The sequence below is a fragment of the Haliotis rubra genome, unplaced genomic scaffold (genome assembly GCF_003918875.1).
Source record: "Haliotis rubra isolate DU_JTF1 unplaced genomic scaffold, ASM391887v1 Scf133, whole genome shotgun sequence".
NCBI classification, from domain to species: Eukaryota; Metazoa; Mollusca; class Gastropoda; order Lepetellida; family Haliotidae; genus Haliotis; species Haliotis rubra.
Genome location: NW_025765259.1, coordinates 587,417 through 605,337, shown reverse-complemented (window position 1 = coordinate 605,337; position 17,921 = coordinate 587,417). Strand labels below are relative to the sequence as shown.

General features: G+C 40.4%; 1 protein-coding gene across 1 annotated transcript in view; it reads right to left on the bottom strand.

Annotated features, from left to right (window-relative positions):
* Window positions 1–9,272, bottom strand: part of LOC124267689 — a 51,100-nt gene extending 41,828 nt beyond the window's left edge. Inside the window, exon 1 of the mRNA XM_046702670.1 lies at window positions 8,962–9,272. The gene's annotated coding sequence lies outside the window, so the exon portion shown is untranslated. The remainder of the gene's footprint in view (window positions 1–8,961) is intronic.
* Between the last annotated feature and the right edge of the window lie 8,649 nt (window positions 9,273–17,921).

Below are 17,921 nucleotides of genomic sequence, written 5' to 3'. Positions count from 1 at the left end.
GACATTGATGTCGGTTTTACACATCAGGGCAAGTCGTTATATCCCGGTCTTAAATAAAATCAATTGACTTGTATGAAGAGACCCGCTATAAACCCAGTGACTACCAAGCAGTATATATACATGATTTAAAAGCTTAAGAATACACCAAGCCTTGCCGTAACACTGCTAAATGACGGTGACGCTGACCATACACGTTATATTGTCCCTCAACTTGAGACGCACCTGGGGTGATTGACATGCACTTTCTGTGTTAATTTCATGGAGTTTTTTCTCACGTCGATCACGACCGCTGCTATCGGTGTGACAGGGTTATCATAGTATTTTATTCTCCACAATGAACGTCGCAGTTAAAGATATGATTTTTTATGTTATTATATAAGTGTGACGTTATGAAGGTTAACAAATGGTCTTGATATGTTCTCTGCCCACCAGAACACGCAGACATGAATTTAGTCAAAGAAGCATAGTCAGCCTTTTGTTACAAAAACAATAAGTATGATTCAAGAGGAGCCCAGTCTAGATTTGCCAATTCATTTCATTTTCATATATTCTCAAGGATCTGCAGGACAGACTGGGGCAGATGGGTTGAAGGGTTCCTTGACCCGTGTCACAATCTCCTTGTTTTGTCTATTTGTTTGTTTGTTTGTTTTTTATACACCGCATGCAGCTATGTCCCCACATGTACTTCGCTAAATGACATTGTGTATTCACACATGTAACTAATTCATTCTTGACATTCAAAACAAATAATTGATAACATGATCAACTTCAGAGTTGACCAACACACATTCCGTCAAGTCACCGGGTCATGGAGACTGTGGCTGGAACTAAACCTTGCCGTAAAATACTGAACCTGGAAATCAAGGGAAACGTGGGATTCGAACCCACATACACACGATCGGTCTTAAGAAGAATTCTAAATCGCTGGAACACCGTAACCTTGCCGAATAATTGAATGGCTCCGTATATTTCAATAATAGAACCAGCGATACATTATACATGTACATGGAAATTGTTCATGGCAACTTATAGACATCTTGCATAATCATGTGTACAAATAAATGCTATTTGGCAAGAGATATTCACGTTTCTTGAAGGCAAACAATATATAGTATGACCAGAAATTATTGAGAATTTTAGGAATATGTTTAATTGGATTTCTAGTATAAACAACATTGACCAGCTATCAAGTGCTTGGGTTCATTCAAGAGAGACAACTCCGTTAATCCTTTTCATTAGTTTGTAAGAGTTATCCCCCTTTGTTTACTTGCTAGCAGACGACATTTTCAGTGATCCTCAGTATGGATGATTTAGAGAAGAGGAAGTTGATTTTAGAGTATTATAACAAGGACATCAGATCAGATAAAGTGATTGCAAGTAGAACAGGCATCCCTCTGTCCACTGTTTATCGCGTTTTTAAAAAATATTGCAAACGGATATGGCATTGAGAACCAGGGAGGCGCAGGTAGGCCCAGAAAATTGACTGTCGGTGACAGGAGGCGGCTTGGTATTCTTGTTTCTAAAAACAAACGAAGGAGTTTAGAAAACTTAAGGCTGGATATGATTGATAGAATAACTGTGGCTGTCTGTAAGGAGGCAATTTGAACTGAGCTGCATGCAATGGGTTGGCAGAAAAGTCGAGGAATTCCATCACCGATCTTGAAACCTGAACAAAAGGAGCGAAGGTTGAACTGGTGCTTACAGCATAGACATTTTACTGGGACAATGTGATTTTCTCAGATGAAAGTTCTGTGTGGCTGTTTCCTAATACACTGAAATTCTGGACCAAACAAACTGAAAAACCTTTGTATCAGCGCCCAAAGTACAGTGCGAAATTTAACGTGTGGGGTGGCATATCTGTGATAGCGGCAACGCCCCTCTGTGTATTTGAAGGGAATATGAACAGAGAGCGGTACACAGATATTCTCGAGGGACATTTACTTCCATCTGCTCACATGTTCTATGGAAATGTTTTGGATTTTCCAGCAGGACAACGACCCAAAACATTGTTCAAAGCATTCACAGGCCTGGTTTCGGACCCAAATATGACATTATTAGATTGGCCAAGCTATAGCCCTGACCTAAATCCAATTAAAAATGTTTGGGGACTTATGAAGGAAAGTGTCAATAAGAAAATTCTGACAAATATTGCTGAAATGAAAGAAGAGGTGGTCCGATATTGGGACAGCATGGACCGCGACTTTCTAACTTCTTTGATCAGTAGTATGCCCTGCCGCATTGAAGCCTGCATTGCTGCCCATGGTGACTTGACAAAATCTGGAGTTATGTTCTGCTAATATTCATATTTAATACGTGAGTAATGAGTGAGAAAAATATAAATAATTATAATCTTTAAATTCTCAATATTTTCTGGTTGTACTGTAAATAAAGCAACATTATGACACCACGTTCCTAATGTGAAAATACTTTAAAATAGCAATCATAATGATACCTTTGCAATTTTCAGAAACGACATTCCAGACATAATGATCCGGTTCATGTGTTAATGTTTCTAACTGGATGGGGATCCCAGGGGTAGAATAGGTCCCCAATGTATGCTGGATGAAGCGGGTGACCGAGATGGTCGAGCGGTGGGGATCCGTAACGTTACCGGAAGCTGTCATCGTGTCTAAACGGCGTGGATTGTTGTTCATAATATTGATCACTGGATTGTCTGATCCATTTACTGGATTAATTTACACAAAGCCGTCATGTAGGCGAGGTCGGCATTAAACAACATACATTACCACAAATAAATGATCTTACCTCTAAATATATTTTATATTAAAGTGACGAATTCACAACAGCTCGCTAAACCCCGCCATTTGCCCCATAGTTGTAACGGCTCATGATATATTTGTGGTACACCGATGTACACTTCAGAAATAACGAGACTACCACGAGGAGGCATATCGGCGGTGATTGACAGCTACATACATATATGTAGGATTAATGAAATAATATCAGAATTACTCGATCAACTACAGTCTTCCTAATCACCACCACCGGCCCCATGGTAGTGATCCTACTTAAACCCTGATCTCACAACCCCGAGGAGCCGTACTTGAAATACGTCTAATACAATAAAACGTTTCACTCGAATCTTCAAAGGATCAATCCATCCCAATTACGTTCAATCTGTAAGTGTTTCCCTACAAACACCTTACTTCCGGGTCAGTAGGATACAGAGCTTTCCCCGCCAGGATCTGCTCTCAACTCCGTGTTCCCTGTGAGGGATGATGGCTTTCTGTATATTTAATCAGGTTATATTAATAGCCTTCGCCGGCGCTAATATCTGTTGAATTTTCTCCTTGACTTCTGTGGGACACTTGATCGCCTCCCACCAGTCACGGGCCAACTCTCTATAACATTAAAACACTCTCACTGGTATTAAGCTCCCGCATGCCCACCGACACTATAATTGCCCGTCAGTGAAAGACTGTTGCCGTCTTTCATGTTCGTCTTATTTTATGATACTAACTAAGGACCAAGAGTCACATGTTTTTGTTTTTGTTGCTGTCTGGGGTGAAAAGAAGTAAATATTAGGGCAAGCTAGGAAAAGGGAGCTTTTTGTATAGGGGTATTTCTGTGGTCACGACCTGCATTGGATCAACCTACAGAAGGACAATGGCGGTTGTTAAACATCTTCTGTCGCATCAAGAGTATGGGAAAGGTTTTGTCTCTTCTTTGTCATTATTTTCACATTAAAATATATTAATCCAGCACAGAGGTCCTGGCACAGTCAGGCTGGTTGCGCCTCATCATCAGTCCCCTCAAGATGCAACCCTGATAGCGAACTGAACTTCTCCCAGGAAGCGCTGCAAAGTCGAACCCACCAACAGCTTAAGGAGAATATGGAGACTCCCCAGCACTGCAGACTTCAGCATTACACAAATTGTACCCAAGAAAGGCTGTGTTCCTGGCGAGGAACCCGTTTACTCTCCAACTCTGGAGGTACCAAACCAAACAATCGAGACAACGGGCAACATTTTGTCACGGCCACAATACACTGCCTACATACAAACATCTGGTCACGGCCACAATACCCTGCCTACATACAAACTAATTTCACAACTTATGAAACGCTGACATTTTCTTTAAGCAGACAGTTAAACTTTGAATCAGTTGGTTTGCCGAGTGAAATTTGATTCCCCTCCAAGACTAACGAGTGACGTATCTTCCTGGTCTGTGTGTACACGATGTTCTGCCTGTTACAAATGTCTCTCCTAATTACAGCTGCATCATTTGCCAAACGCAGGGCTGTGGGCAGAATATAAAGTAGAAATACTCAGTTTACCAAGCTGCTCTTCTCGCACCCGACACATACCCGACACATACCCGACACATACCCGGCACATACCCGACACATACCCGACACATACCCGACACACGTTCTGTCAACACCACAACATTATACAAATACCATTATACCAATGACATGCATGTCGTACTGGCATTATCTCTCACTACACCCTAATATCCATAGAGATTGTCTGATACAGAGGTTGAACTGTTTGCGGTATGAATATTTGGTAATTCTACTGTAATTCCACTTTACGTGAACGTGACAGTGACAGTTGGAAGTCGTTCCCTTCCACGACCTAGTCATCCCAGCGCTAAGATTGGTATAAGTCCCCACGAAGGCAGATCGGGTATTCTTTACATAGATAGAGGCTGTGGTATATGACAGATCGGGTATTCTTTACATAGATAGAGGCTGTGGTATATGACAGATCGGGTATTCTTTACATAGATAGAGGCTGTGGTATATGACAGATCGCGTTTCTTTACATAGATAGAGGCTGTGGTATATGACAGATTGCGTTTCTTTACATGGAGCCAGAGGCTGCTGTATAACAGATATGAGCTCTTTACATAGATAGAGGCTGTGGTATATGACAGATCGCGTTTCTTTACATGGAGCCAGAGGCTGTTGTATAACAGATCGCGTTTCTTTACATAGATAGAGGCTGTGGTATATGACAGATCGCGTTTCTTTACATGGAGCCAGAGGCTGCTGTATAACAGATAGGAGCTCTTTACATAGAGCCATAGGTTGATGTATAACAGGCTGAGGTTATGCACATAGTCAAGTATCAAACAATACCTTAACAGCCTTCTTTAAAACCATCTTCCTATAATTTAATACTAAAGTATCGAATCTGCCATCACGTAATGTCAATTGTTGTCTACAAAGTCCAGATTTCAAAGTATTTTCTACAGCTTTATTACATTATCTCCCTGTACGCTTACTGTCGTTTAACCGCTGCTGATCTCTAAGATTACAGGAAATCGAGTCAGAGTATTCCGCCTGCCTGTAATTGATTCTCACTCGTCTCCTTTGTCTTAGTTTCCGAGTTGAAGCAGTCATATATTCAGTTAGAGTGATATAAATCACGGAGCAGCCTTCCCTCGTCACACGTGGTAACCATCACAGCAGGTTAGGGATCCGGAGACCCTCGTTCTGATGTCCACAGGGATGTGAGCAACCACACGAAAAGTGACACCGACGACATCAAATACCCACCCCGACGACATCAAATATGCAGGGACGGAATCACTTAAGTCTCTTGCACCTTGCTATTTTCGACATAGATTAGCCATTATGTCAGTTTTGTAGTCAGTATGCCTTTCAAACTGACATCCGTTTGCAACAGCAAGTCATCTCTCCACGGAGAAGAGGATATCACTAAAAGGTTTATTTGTAGAAATCCTCTCTGTTGGGTTTAAAGTTATTTCTTCAATATATCCCCAGGTCAGAACATTAGCCATCATGTAGTATCAGTACTGGTTGCGTTATATTGAAGGTTGAGTATAAGGAATAAACTGGACCCTCTAGCGGCAATCTTGTGACAGGTTTCGGTGAAGACTTTGCGAAACACAAGGACAGGTACAGTCTACGATAACAAAAAGTTTGTTTTACCAGATATTTCAGTGCTGTTGTGTTGACGTGTCCGGAAACGGAATTCCGTTGTGACGTATTTAGTCTGCAAGCCATTAACTGTGACTCGATGATCGTCTTTAACTACCCACATGAACAGTAGGTTTCCCAGTGAAGCAAGTCACACACTCACACGCACACGCACGCACACTCACGCACGCACACACACACACACACACATGCAAACACGCACACACACATTGACGGGATCCGAAGGGGATTTACAGGTGGCTTTCTAATCAGGGTGCATTTAATTACATGCATAACTTTGTTACTGGGTTAATTAAACTGATCTGTTGTACGCATTTGATGCGAGGAATATTAAACTAGTCTGGTGCATATCTTTGACATGAGGGGCGGTGGGGTAGCCTAATGGTTAAAGCGAATCCCCACATGGGTACAATGTGTGCAGCCCATTTCTGGTGTCCCCGCCGTGATGTTGCTGGAATATTGCTAAAAGCGGCGTAAAACCAAACTCAGTCAGTCTTTGACATGATGTATTTGAAACTAGTCTATTGTATGTCTTTGATATGATGTATATCAATCAAGTCTTTTGTCTATCTTTGATATGAGATGTATCAAACATGTCTAGCATCTATCTTTGCTCCTGAGTTATCGGAGCTGGTCTAACGGGTCTATTAACGATCTTTGATATTAGGTATATTTAACTAGCCTGGAGCATATCATTGATATGTAGTGTATCATACTTGTCACATGGAAATAATTGATATGCGGTATATTAAACACGTCCTGAGTCTATTTTTGTTACTGGGTAACTTTATCTGATCTATTGTCGATCTTTGATATTGGGTATGTTTAACTAGTCTAGTGTATATATCTGATATGATGTATATTTAACAGGCTTATTTCCATATCCTTGATACAACTAATTTCACAATTATTTATGGAGCACCACTGGGACTTAACTGGAACCATCAACAATGTGCGTTTTGTGAGACACGTATGAGACGACATGTAGACATACTGGATGTTTAAGTCCAGAAGAAGCTGCAAGACTTCTGTTTGCAATTCACTCCCTATTTTAACGCACTCATTCACTCACTCCCTGTCTACCACAGCCTGTTTAATGTGGAGAGACTCCTACAGGGATGGCCACATAACGCAATCCGCATTGATAAAGCCCACGCTATGTGCTGACCAAGTATCGGACCAGGTTTGGTACCGGAGAATTCAGTCCGTGAATGGGCCTCTCCTTAGACCACTGGTCAGATCACCAGCCTTCATTATTCATGTTTTTTCTTTTTTCATGTGAAAAATCGTCAGTGTTGACATATTGAAGTCATGGTAGTTGAAAAGCAAAGATCATTCATTGGGACAGGGTACAGTTCTCCTCTAAATATATCAATCCTTTCATTTGTTTGGATACACAATCATAATATAGTAATAACACTAATAATATGACAGCAGTTGCTCTAGATCTGATGGGCACGTATACTCCTGTTGGACAGGGAGGGATGTGCTGCCAGTCATAGATAGTCTCAAGTGCATATCGTTCGTCATTAATCATATAACAAATCAAAAAGCAATTACGATAAGCGTATCCAATGAGTTCCACGTCTATTAGGTTTGTGTGAGTTTGGTTCCCCCACGTGTCCTGCGTCTCTATATCATGCTCCTCTGATCATGACAGATCTACACCAGATATATATTACAGAGACGCTAGATAGTGTGATTGAAAAATTCACTTATTGTTTATTATGATGGGTAATTGTATTTCAGTGGTGACATAATTACCGCTGTTAGATCGATGGCAGGGTTAGTGGTAGACAATTACCGTACACTCTGGAAGGGTCTGCAAGTTATCGGGATGGGATATCGGCAGGACAGTTTGTGAAGCTTAAACTGTACATGCTGTTTGAGCTGTAAGTTAGAGTAGGACCTGGGTTGTGATAGTGGCGAGGTTGCACGGCGGTTGTAATGGTAGGGTGGTCGTAATGTACAGTAAACCACGTTGCTGTTGCACCCTGTCTACTCCGGACAGAGACGCAAGTGTAGAAGTTGTCGCGGTTTGACGAAGTTGATGCGGCCGCGCAGTCGAACCTCATCAGAGGGAAATCAATATCGCAAATATGTCACAACTACCCTCCACCAGTCGCAACACAAACAGCAGGTCGTAATACTCAAATACTACACAGTATCAAGTGTAGCCAGGTAACGTCTGGACGTCGACACAACAACTTTATAGAAATGACAAGCTGCATCTAGTGCGTGTAATCTAACGTTATATTTATCTGATATAACTACAGACGTCTTTTCAATCTATCTTTCAAACATGTGAACTGTTTCAAGGACACATAAATGTAATAACTGAGGACGGGAAGACAGTAAATACGTGTTTGTCTCCTTCAATATCGGCGCTGAGAGATTTGCAATAATTCCTCTCAACTTGAAGTTTGGATAAGACAAGGTTCTCTCTCCGTATAAAATTCAGAACCACGGCGCTCCTCAAGCACTTTAATATCACTGTATTTAGCTGGCAGGTTATGTGAACAATTTAGTTTCTTTCGCATTTCAGTTTTGCCCTTTACTCGTGACATATTTCTAAATGTCATTAGCGACCATAGATCAATGCAAAATATATTTTTATATTTGTATCTTTTACTTGAGACTTTAATGTGATTTCATTAGCTCTCACAAATATAGGCAATTCACATCAGTAATATTTAACAGTATACCTCGTCTGTAGTGATCAGCTGATATTAAAACAACAGGATAGTTCAAATTTTCGGATGAAAACTAATGAATAATTTCTAATTTTATTAATATCGTCAATGCGTATTTTCAGCCGTATTAATCACAATAATTAGAAGAAGAAGAAAACCTATTAATTATGTGAACAATCACAATTGCATTCTTATTTAAATAGGCATAACGAGAATACCCGTACGATAAACTATCTACAAATTGCCCGATATGAATGCACGATGCATCACATCCATAGCAATACAAAAGCATTACATGTTAAATATTTTTGCCCCAAAGTAAGAAAAGTGACTTACCTGATGGTTGCTAAGTTCCAAAGAAATGAGTTGATATGTTTGCGATAATCTACAGCGTTTGAGATAGAGAGGGAAGTTTGTGATGTTCTGCTTGCTGTAGGCGTGTTATCTCTCCCCGGCTTGGCTTGTAAGGACCGATGCTACAGTTGCCCCGACTTTATGTAGCTCTCCGCCCACAAGACTGCTACACCCGCACACACAAACTCACAGACTACTTAGAAAAGGAAAATTGATCAGATCTCAACGATACACAATAGCCTTCCTGTTTCAAGCCCGTCATCAAATAATCAGGTGCCCGGTCCCCAAGTTAGCTTGTTCAAATAGCCACTCGTTGCTTTCGCTACTGAAGTCGCTGTAAGTCGACGGGAACCAATGCTGAGGAAGGGACATCCAAGAGCTCATTGATTGGGCGGGACTTGGTCTCCCAACTGGACGTGTTTAGACGAATAGCCAAATAAGGTTTAAATTTGATGGGTCTCTATTCTGTGCAACTGCCGTCAGTGTATTTACAAGAGTCTTTTGGTGATCGGGAGTAAAACAAACCTAGACAAGGCAAGAGGAAGAGGGTCGTGCCGATTCTTCGTTGATGTATGTTCATTCAATAATCTGACGAGGTAACAAAACTAACAGCCGCCATGAATTCTCAGAACCGTATGTTTGCTTTGATACAGCAATTAGATTACTGGCTTCTAAAGAAATCAATGCATCTTTTTTGCCATTATTTCATCAAAACAGACAGGATTTGAATACAAAGAACATGGTTTTCATTATGAAACGTGTTTCTAAATTACACATTTCCGTCAGTTTATTATAAGAAATTATGACGTCCTTTTTAAAGGTGCTAGTTTGAAATTACCATATATATTGGACGGTGAAATTGAAGAACACATAATGCATGTTTAAACACTCATCTGAATGTTTCAATGTAGGTTTTCCAAGTCAAGAGATAAGTAGAATCTGACTGGTGCTTGAGTCTGAAGGGGGAGTGAGGTGACATATTTGACTACTTCCCCACCTACATCCACAACATCGCTGGCGGCCTCATCGGCGTCATCGGCGCTATCAGTGCCACATACGTCATCACATCAGCGGGAACTTTGCAAACGAAATGAAAGTATCTAATCATCTTATCCTACAAGTGACTTCTCCATTCTTCACTGAGTTAGGGTGAACCGACAACTACATACAATTTACTTGCTTCCTTTTAAAAACTGCATAATAACTCAACGACACTTTTGTGGAACAGAGTTTTCTAAATTTAGCTTCAAGCATAAACTTCAAGCGTAATTATTTTTAAATGTTTGGCTCTGACAGTTGACTACAGGCTACGACGGTTGTTGAAACAGAGGGCAGATGTCAGGAAAATGAGCTTTGCAGCTGAACACTATAAAAAAGCGAACTTAATAAATAGTTTTTTTAACATTATCATCATATATATGGGATGTTAGAAACTTACTTACCTATTCACTCACTCACTCACTCACTCACACAGATAGACGAGTGACTGAGTATAGTTTTGCGCCGCTTAAAAATGATTCAAAAGAACTGAACTTAGAACCATGTTGGGAAGCGAATGTCTACGTTTGGAGCGAACGCTGTACCCACTATGCTAGCCCGCCTCCAGAACAGTTTAAAAGGAAAGAGACCCAGATAATGATCACCTGCTTGTAGTTTGCCGGCATAGTGTCTACCTCACTACAACCACTTCTACAGAGCCGACAAGCGACGGTCTCTGTTGGTATTGAAAGTTATCTATTATTAACTACTGTGTTTCACTGAGAAATATAATATCTGCGCCACGCTTCACAGGAGAAGAGAGGGTCTAGATTGATATATGGATACATAGAGACACTCAAAGGAGTGTTATTTGATATTTAGTATGTCAACACGAGTCGATCGATTAATGTAGCAAAACTTCAGAACGAGATTTTATCAATTATGCATACAGGCAAATATATGGGTGGGTCGATGGTCACACAGACAGACAGACAGACAGACAGATAGCATGTCTAATAAAGATTGTGCCGGGTATTCGCGGAAAGGTGAGTATATGTTTTCATCACAAATACATGCCAAGGAAAGTGAAGGTCCTCAACACCAGGGAGAAAGGTGGTTTAATTCAAAATAGGGATTTGCAAGGGACACCATGTTGATCGCTGATTTTGAATTTTGAAACGTTCTTTACATGACAAGTTCCTTATGGATCAAAATTAAATGTTTTCTGTAAAGTTTGCAGTCAGGCAATGTGGTGAAAAGGTTGGAAATTGTATTGTCTTTTTACTGAATTACAACTTTCTGAGATTGCAAAAACCAAGCCAGTATTCTTTTTTAGTTTTTGAGAGTCCACACTGTGTTGATTCCATTTGTCTCAATCATTTTCTGAGAATAAGAAGAATGTTCTTTCTGATTGTATTGTGAATGGCGGTCAGTCACGTAGACATTATTCTGCGGCACGTTAAAAAAATAACTATCCAAGATAATGTAAACGATTTTAACATTGCGCTTTTTCCATACGGTCTGGTGGATACATACATACTGAGTAAGGGGTCAGCAAGACCTGTGTAAGCTCCATAACATATATAAGCAAACTTACTTATTTATAGTCGAACATGGAGATCTTGATGCAGTGTATTTCTTGAATAGACTAAGCATACATTACTGCATACATGACGAATATTAATTAAGGTAACACTGTCATTAATGAAATATTGTAATGAGACAGTGTTATACCTTGTGCAACTGTTATGCATGTTACCTAAACTGTCTAGAGGCTTTTACCGTCTTCTGACCCACAGAATAGTATACAAAGATCTGTCTAAGAGTAGACTTTTCTAGCATCTTATTCTTGTGTATAATACGTTAGCTGACCATTGGCCCTCACCTCACATTACATCTCAAGTGTGTGTGATGATCATATTCTAGATACTCACTGCCTAGCGCTGTTCCTGACAAGTGAATATCACCATCATTCTCACTATTGCTATAATCGCTGCTCTCGTGTTATACTTCCTTGTAGTTGAGCTTAATCAATTTGAGAATACATTCGTTAGTGTCAGCACATTTCGTTATTGTTTGATGGTTTTATACCAAGGTTCTTTTACTGATTCTCGGTTAGTATGTTAATGTCAGCTTGGTAATCAACACATAATAACAGTGTACTAGAGGTGGAAGTGTTGGCTCGTCTGGTAGAATATATCACAAGGTGAACCCGATTTACGCCAAACATATGATTACAACAGCTTCTGTTACACTAATTCAGGTGTATGAAAATACATATATCATGAATAGAATTTGTAAATGTAAATATTTGCAGTTTCTTTTACATAATTGTCCCCTAAATCCGTGGTAAGATACCCGGGTATCGTCCCGGTACGAAGATGCTTCCCACTTGTGATCCTTGTTTTAAACACATTCTCACGGAGTAATCAGTACGGTCAATTCCAAGATCCGCTCAATGACATAATACTTTTTTAAAGGAGATCTTAAACCCAATTTTCTTCTGTTGTACATATTTTCTTCTTGCTTTATATTGACGCATCATATAATTGGGGCCTGCCTTTTCGCGCTATATCTAAGATACTATCCGGCCATATGACAATAAAGTAATCAGATTACTCGGTGTCGTCATCGTTAACCCATGTCACGGTTCCCCCGTGTCAATACATTGTCCCTTGGAGGCAAAACCTCTACACAATCAAGGAACTAATTTTCTTTGTTAGGACATTTTGCCATTTGAATGACGTTTTATGCCCTATACGGGAGGGTATTAGCTTGTGGTAAGTCATTTAACAGATATCAAAGGACAGGCAGATGTCGGCATCACACCACTTGTCAGCTAACGAGAGAAGGAATTTTCACATTTAACGTTCCAGTTCTGTTCTCAATAATCTGAAATAGCTTAATACTTATCTAGATTGATAAAAGCGCAATTCCATTAAGCTAGTTATAAAGCAAGACAGGCGGATGAAGGTATAAACAGAGTGGGACGTTTCCAGGATGTCAGCGTGAGGTCTGAAGTGAATTCCTAGATTAGTACTCCTCGTCTTTCCCGATAAATGTCCAGTAAGCTTTAGCATATTTCAAATTTTGACGCAATGTATATTTTGTACATATTTGTTCTATATTGTCGGCTGTGTACATAATTGTCCTCTGTTCTTGACCATGACTATACTTGTCCTCTGTTCTTGACCATGTACATCATTGTCCTCTGTTCTTGACCATGACCATACTTGTCCTCTGTTCTTGACCATGTACATCATTGTCCTCTGTTCTTGATCATGACCATAATTGTCCTCTGTTCTTGACCATGACTATACTTGTCCTCTGTTCTTGACCATGTACATCATTGTCCTCTGTTCTTGATCATGACCATACTTGTCCTCTGTTCTTGACCATGTGCATCATTGTCCTCTGTTCTTGACCATGGCCAGACTTGTCCTCTGTTCTTGACCATGACATCATTGTCCTCTGTTCTTGACCATGGCCAGACTTGTCCTCTGTTCTTGACCATGACCATACTTGTCCTCTGTTCTTGACCATGTACATCATTGTCCTCTGTTCTTGATCATGACCATAATTGTCCTCTGTTCTTGACCATGATTATACTTGTCCTCTGTTCTTGACCATGTACATCATTGTCCTCTGTTCTTGATCATGACCATAATTGTCCTCTGTTCTTGACCATGCTGTTCTCGGCTGTTTTAATATGTGTCCTCCCTTCATCAGCTTTGAACATAAAATGTGAAAATGTATGGCTGTCAGTTTCTGTAATACGAGAAACACGACCTTTCGGAGTATATTCTTACTCATCCATCGGGTGACTGAAAAGTAGGAGGCAGATAGCTATATCAGTATAAGTGAAACAAAAACAGATAAGATATACAGTACAACCAGAAATTATTGAGAATTTAAAGATTGTAATTTTAAAAAATTTTCACTCATTACTCACGTATTAAATGTGAATATTAGCAGAACATAACTCCAGATTCAAAGACAGGTGAACAGTTAGTATTTTGTCAAGTCACCATGGGCAGCAATGCAGGCTTCAATGAGGCGGGGCATACTACTGATCAAAGAAGTTAGAAAGTCGTGGTCCATGCTGTCCCAATATCGGACCACCTCTTCTTTCATTTCAGCAATATTTGTCAGATTTTTCTTATTGACACTTTCCTTCATAAGTCCCCAAACATTTTTTATTGGATTTAGGTCAGGGCTATAGCTTGGCCAATCTAATAATGTCATATTTTGGGTCCGAAACCAGGCCTGTGAATGCTTTGAACGATGTTTTGGGTCGTTGTCCTGCTGGAAAATCAAAAAATTTTCCATAGAACACGTGAGCAGATGGAAGTAAATGTCCATCGAGAATATCTGTGTACCGCTCACTGTTCATATTCCCTTCAAATACACAGAGGGGCGTTGCCCCTAACACAGATATGTCACCCCACATGTTAAATTTCGGACTGTAGGGCGTTGATACAAAGGTTTTCAGTTTGTTTGGTCCAGAATTTCAGTGTATTAGGAAACAGCCACACAGAACTTTCATCTGAGAAAATCACATTGTCCCAGTTAAAATTTCTATGCTGTAAGCACCAGTTCAACCTTCGCTCCTTTTGTTCAGATTTCATGATCGGTGATGGAATTCCTCAACTTTTCTGCCAACCCATTGCATGCAGCTCAGTTCTAATTGTCTCCTTACAGACAGCCACAGTTCCTCTATCAATCATATCCAGCCTTAAGTTTTCTAAACTCCTTCGTTTGTTTTTTAGAAACAAGAATACCAAGCCGCCTCCTGTCACCGACAGTCAATTTTCTGGGCCTACCTGCGCCTCCCTGGTTCTCAATGCCATATCCATTTGCAATATTTTTCAAAACACGATAAACAGTGAAAAGGGATGCCTGTTCTACTTGCAATCACTTTAGCTGATCTGATGTCCTTGTTATAATACTCTAAAATCAACTTCCACTTCTGTAAATCATCCATACTGAGGATCACTGAAATTGTCGTCTGTTAGCAAGTAAACAAAGGGGGATAACTCTTCATAAACTAATGAAAAAGGATTAACGGAGTTGTCTCTCTTGAATGAAACCAAGCACTTGATAGCTGGTCAATGTTGTTTATACTAGAAATCCAATTAAACATATTCCTAAAATTCTCAATAATATCTGGTCATACTATATAACAGTGGTGGGTGTTAACAAGGGAAATGAATAGTTAATTTGCGCTGATTATTTATTATTATTTTATTATAGGATACGAGTGCATGCTCAAGGCGCTGGTATTTTTCCCCTCGATCATTGGATGTCAATCTCAACGGCACATGTTATTATCAATCTCAACTCCCTGGGGATCATACAACTCTTGCAGCCACTAGGCGCACCGAGTTATTGCGGTTTTCCCATCAGTACGAGGTACCCATTCACAGCTGGGTGGACTGGGACACATAGTCACAGCATTTTGTCCAAGCTTACTGCACGTTGCCATACCCGCAACTAGGTGTTTGCACATATTCATGTGGCCACCATCTGGTCATATACTAACGGATTCGTGGGTTCTTTTAAGTGCACAGGGTTGTGTACTGTACACTAGGGGTTGTGACAACACTGAAATAGTCTGCAGACAAAGTTGATTGGCAATGAACAATTAGAAGCCGGGCGTTAAGAGTGGCATGTTCCCTGGTCAAGGTAGTAGCTGTTTGGCCTTTCTATGTCTATGGCCTTTCTTTATCTTTGACGCCAGCTGTTGTTAGTGGTGAACAGTGACTTCGGTGGTTTCCCATGTGATGGTGTGAGCTTGGTTCTTGCTTATGCGCTCGAAAATGGCGTATTTCTGGTCGAGCTGACTGACGGATGTCTTGTGTTCAGCCTTTGGTGTTGGGGTATCTGAGGACTTCGCCAATGTATGTGTCGCTACAGATGCAGGGATACTGGTTTATACGTCTTCTGGGGTTTGGGACTTGAGCTGCTGGTGTCTCTGCCATTGCAGAGCAAGAGGGCCTTGATTGTCTTGCTGCTGGAGAAGGTGACATCGGTGTTAAGTTTTGTCTTCACGAGGTGCATAATTTGTAACTATGTTTATGTATGACAAATCGACTGTTTTTCAATTTGGTGTATTTACAAATAATACCGTAATGACGAAATGCATATTTTAAGACAGACTTGGTCTCGTCCGCTATATGACTGAAACAATGCCGTCGCAACGTAAAACTTTCACGCCACGCCACGACACGACACGACACGACACGCCACGCCACGCCACGACACGAAGCGGGAGATCGGATGGCTGACAAGGCCTAGGTTGGAAATGGTGATTCGGTATGGGACCTATCGTGAAGGTCTGGAGGATCTTGGTAACAGTTTTTTTACACTAGGTGGACAGGTTATCCGTTGTGCGAAGAAAAGTTATCTTCAGCTGGACAAATTCGCTGGATGGCAAATTGCTTTGGTACATCGTGAGAGCGTGGCGATGATGGCTTGTTTATCTGGGGATGGTGGGAGGTGTTGTGATGGATGTACTGGTCTGTGTGTGTAGGTTCGCGGTAAACAGAGGTTCTTAACGTCCATTTTCTGTGGTTTGGAGAGACGCGTCTAGGAAGGGAAAGTGTTAGTTTGTTTCATTCAGTCTCCATATCGATGCTCATGCTGTTGATCACTGGATTGTCCAGACTCGATTATTTACAGACAGTCACCATATAGCTGGAATATTTCTGAGTGCGGCGTAAATCTAAACTCACTCACTCACTCATTCAGTCTCCGTGGTTAAACTGGATACTCGGGTTGTTCTGATTTCCATTGTGAAATGTGTATCACTAAACAATGTTTGTTTGTTTGATGAAATTGTTTACCTTATAATACTTTCTGTGCTGTCCAGATCTTTAAGTTTGCCATCAAGGACTAAAAAAAAATTGGCTCAGTTTGTTTTTTTTCAATTGTCGCGATCGCCTTATGTTTTTATGTTATTTGTTGTCAATGATTGTTCCGAGGAACGCAGTTTCAAGGAAAGTTTGATCCAGGATATATATTTCATTGTTTTTCTTAGTTCAGCTTGAAACTGGTTTCTGTAATCTGTTCTTGACAGTATATGTACTGTTCCTAACAATTTTCACAAACAGAAGTCCTGAAACAATTTTCAAAATATGTCATCATATACTCATGCCAATAATGGTTGTCACCCCCTTCAATTTTTTTAATTTGGGTGGGGTGGGGTGTGAGTGTTATGTGGGGGTTTGGGGTGGGGGGGGGTGATAACCATTATTGGCATGAGTATATTTACAATTTTAAATGGATTCTGTGTATTACCATAGTCTCCTCGTGTTGTTCCTATGTCATTATACTACATATGATTTGTAAAATTGTTATAATGTACATCATTTATGTGCGAAATGTATGTGCATTTCTTGTACCTAACTGTGCCTATATTTGTAGTTTATAGAATATTGCCACTGTCTTTTCATGGAATGCTATGCAATAAATATCATATCTCATACATTTCGCCTATTTTCCCTCTGGATATTTCGCTGTCATTAATCAGTATAGTACGAGTGACATTTTGTATAACCTTCTGTCTGACCTCCCGTAGGCCGTTAAACACTGTATCTATTTCAAAGAGTGCAGCAGTGTATAAACTGACTATATATATAACTCAGTTACAAACAGATTCTGATAGTAGTACACCTTCAGCAGTGTTTGATAACATTACAAAGTGTCGATAGTATTGGTTTTGTACACCCCCAGTTTACACGAAACACCACTGATGCATAGATGCAAAATATATGATTGGAATATTTGTTTTGCATATTTTGATTCCGGTGATTCTGGAATAGTCAGGCTGGTTAGACTCTCACCAGGGCCCTTGTCCCCGTGTCCTTTATACGCAGCCTAGACACTGAATGGAACTTCTTCAAGGTAGTGCTACCTAGTCGAACCCACCAAAATCTCTACAGATACTACTGAGACGCCCTAAC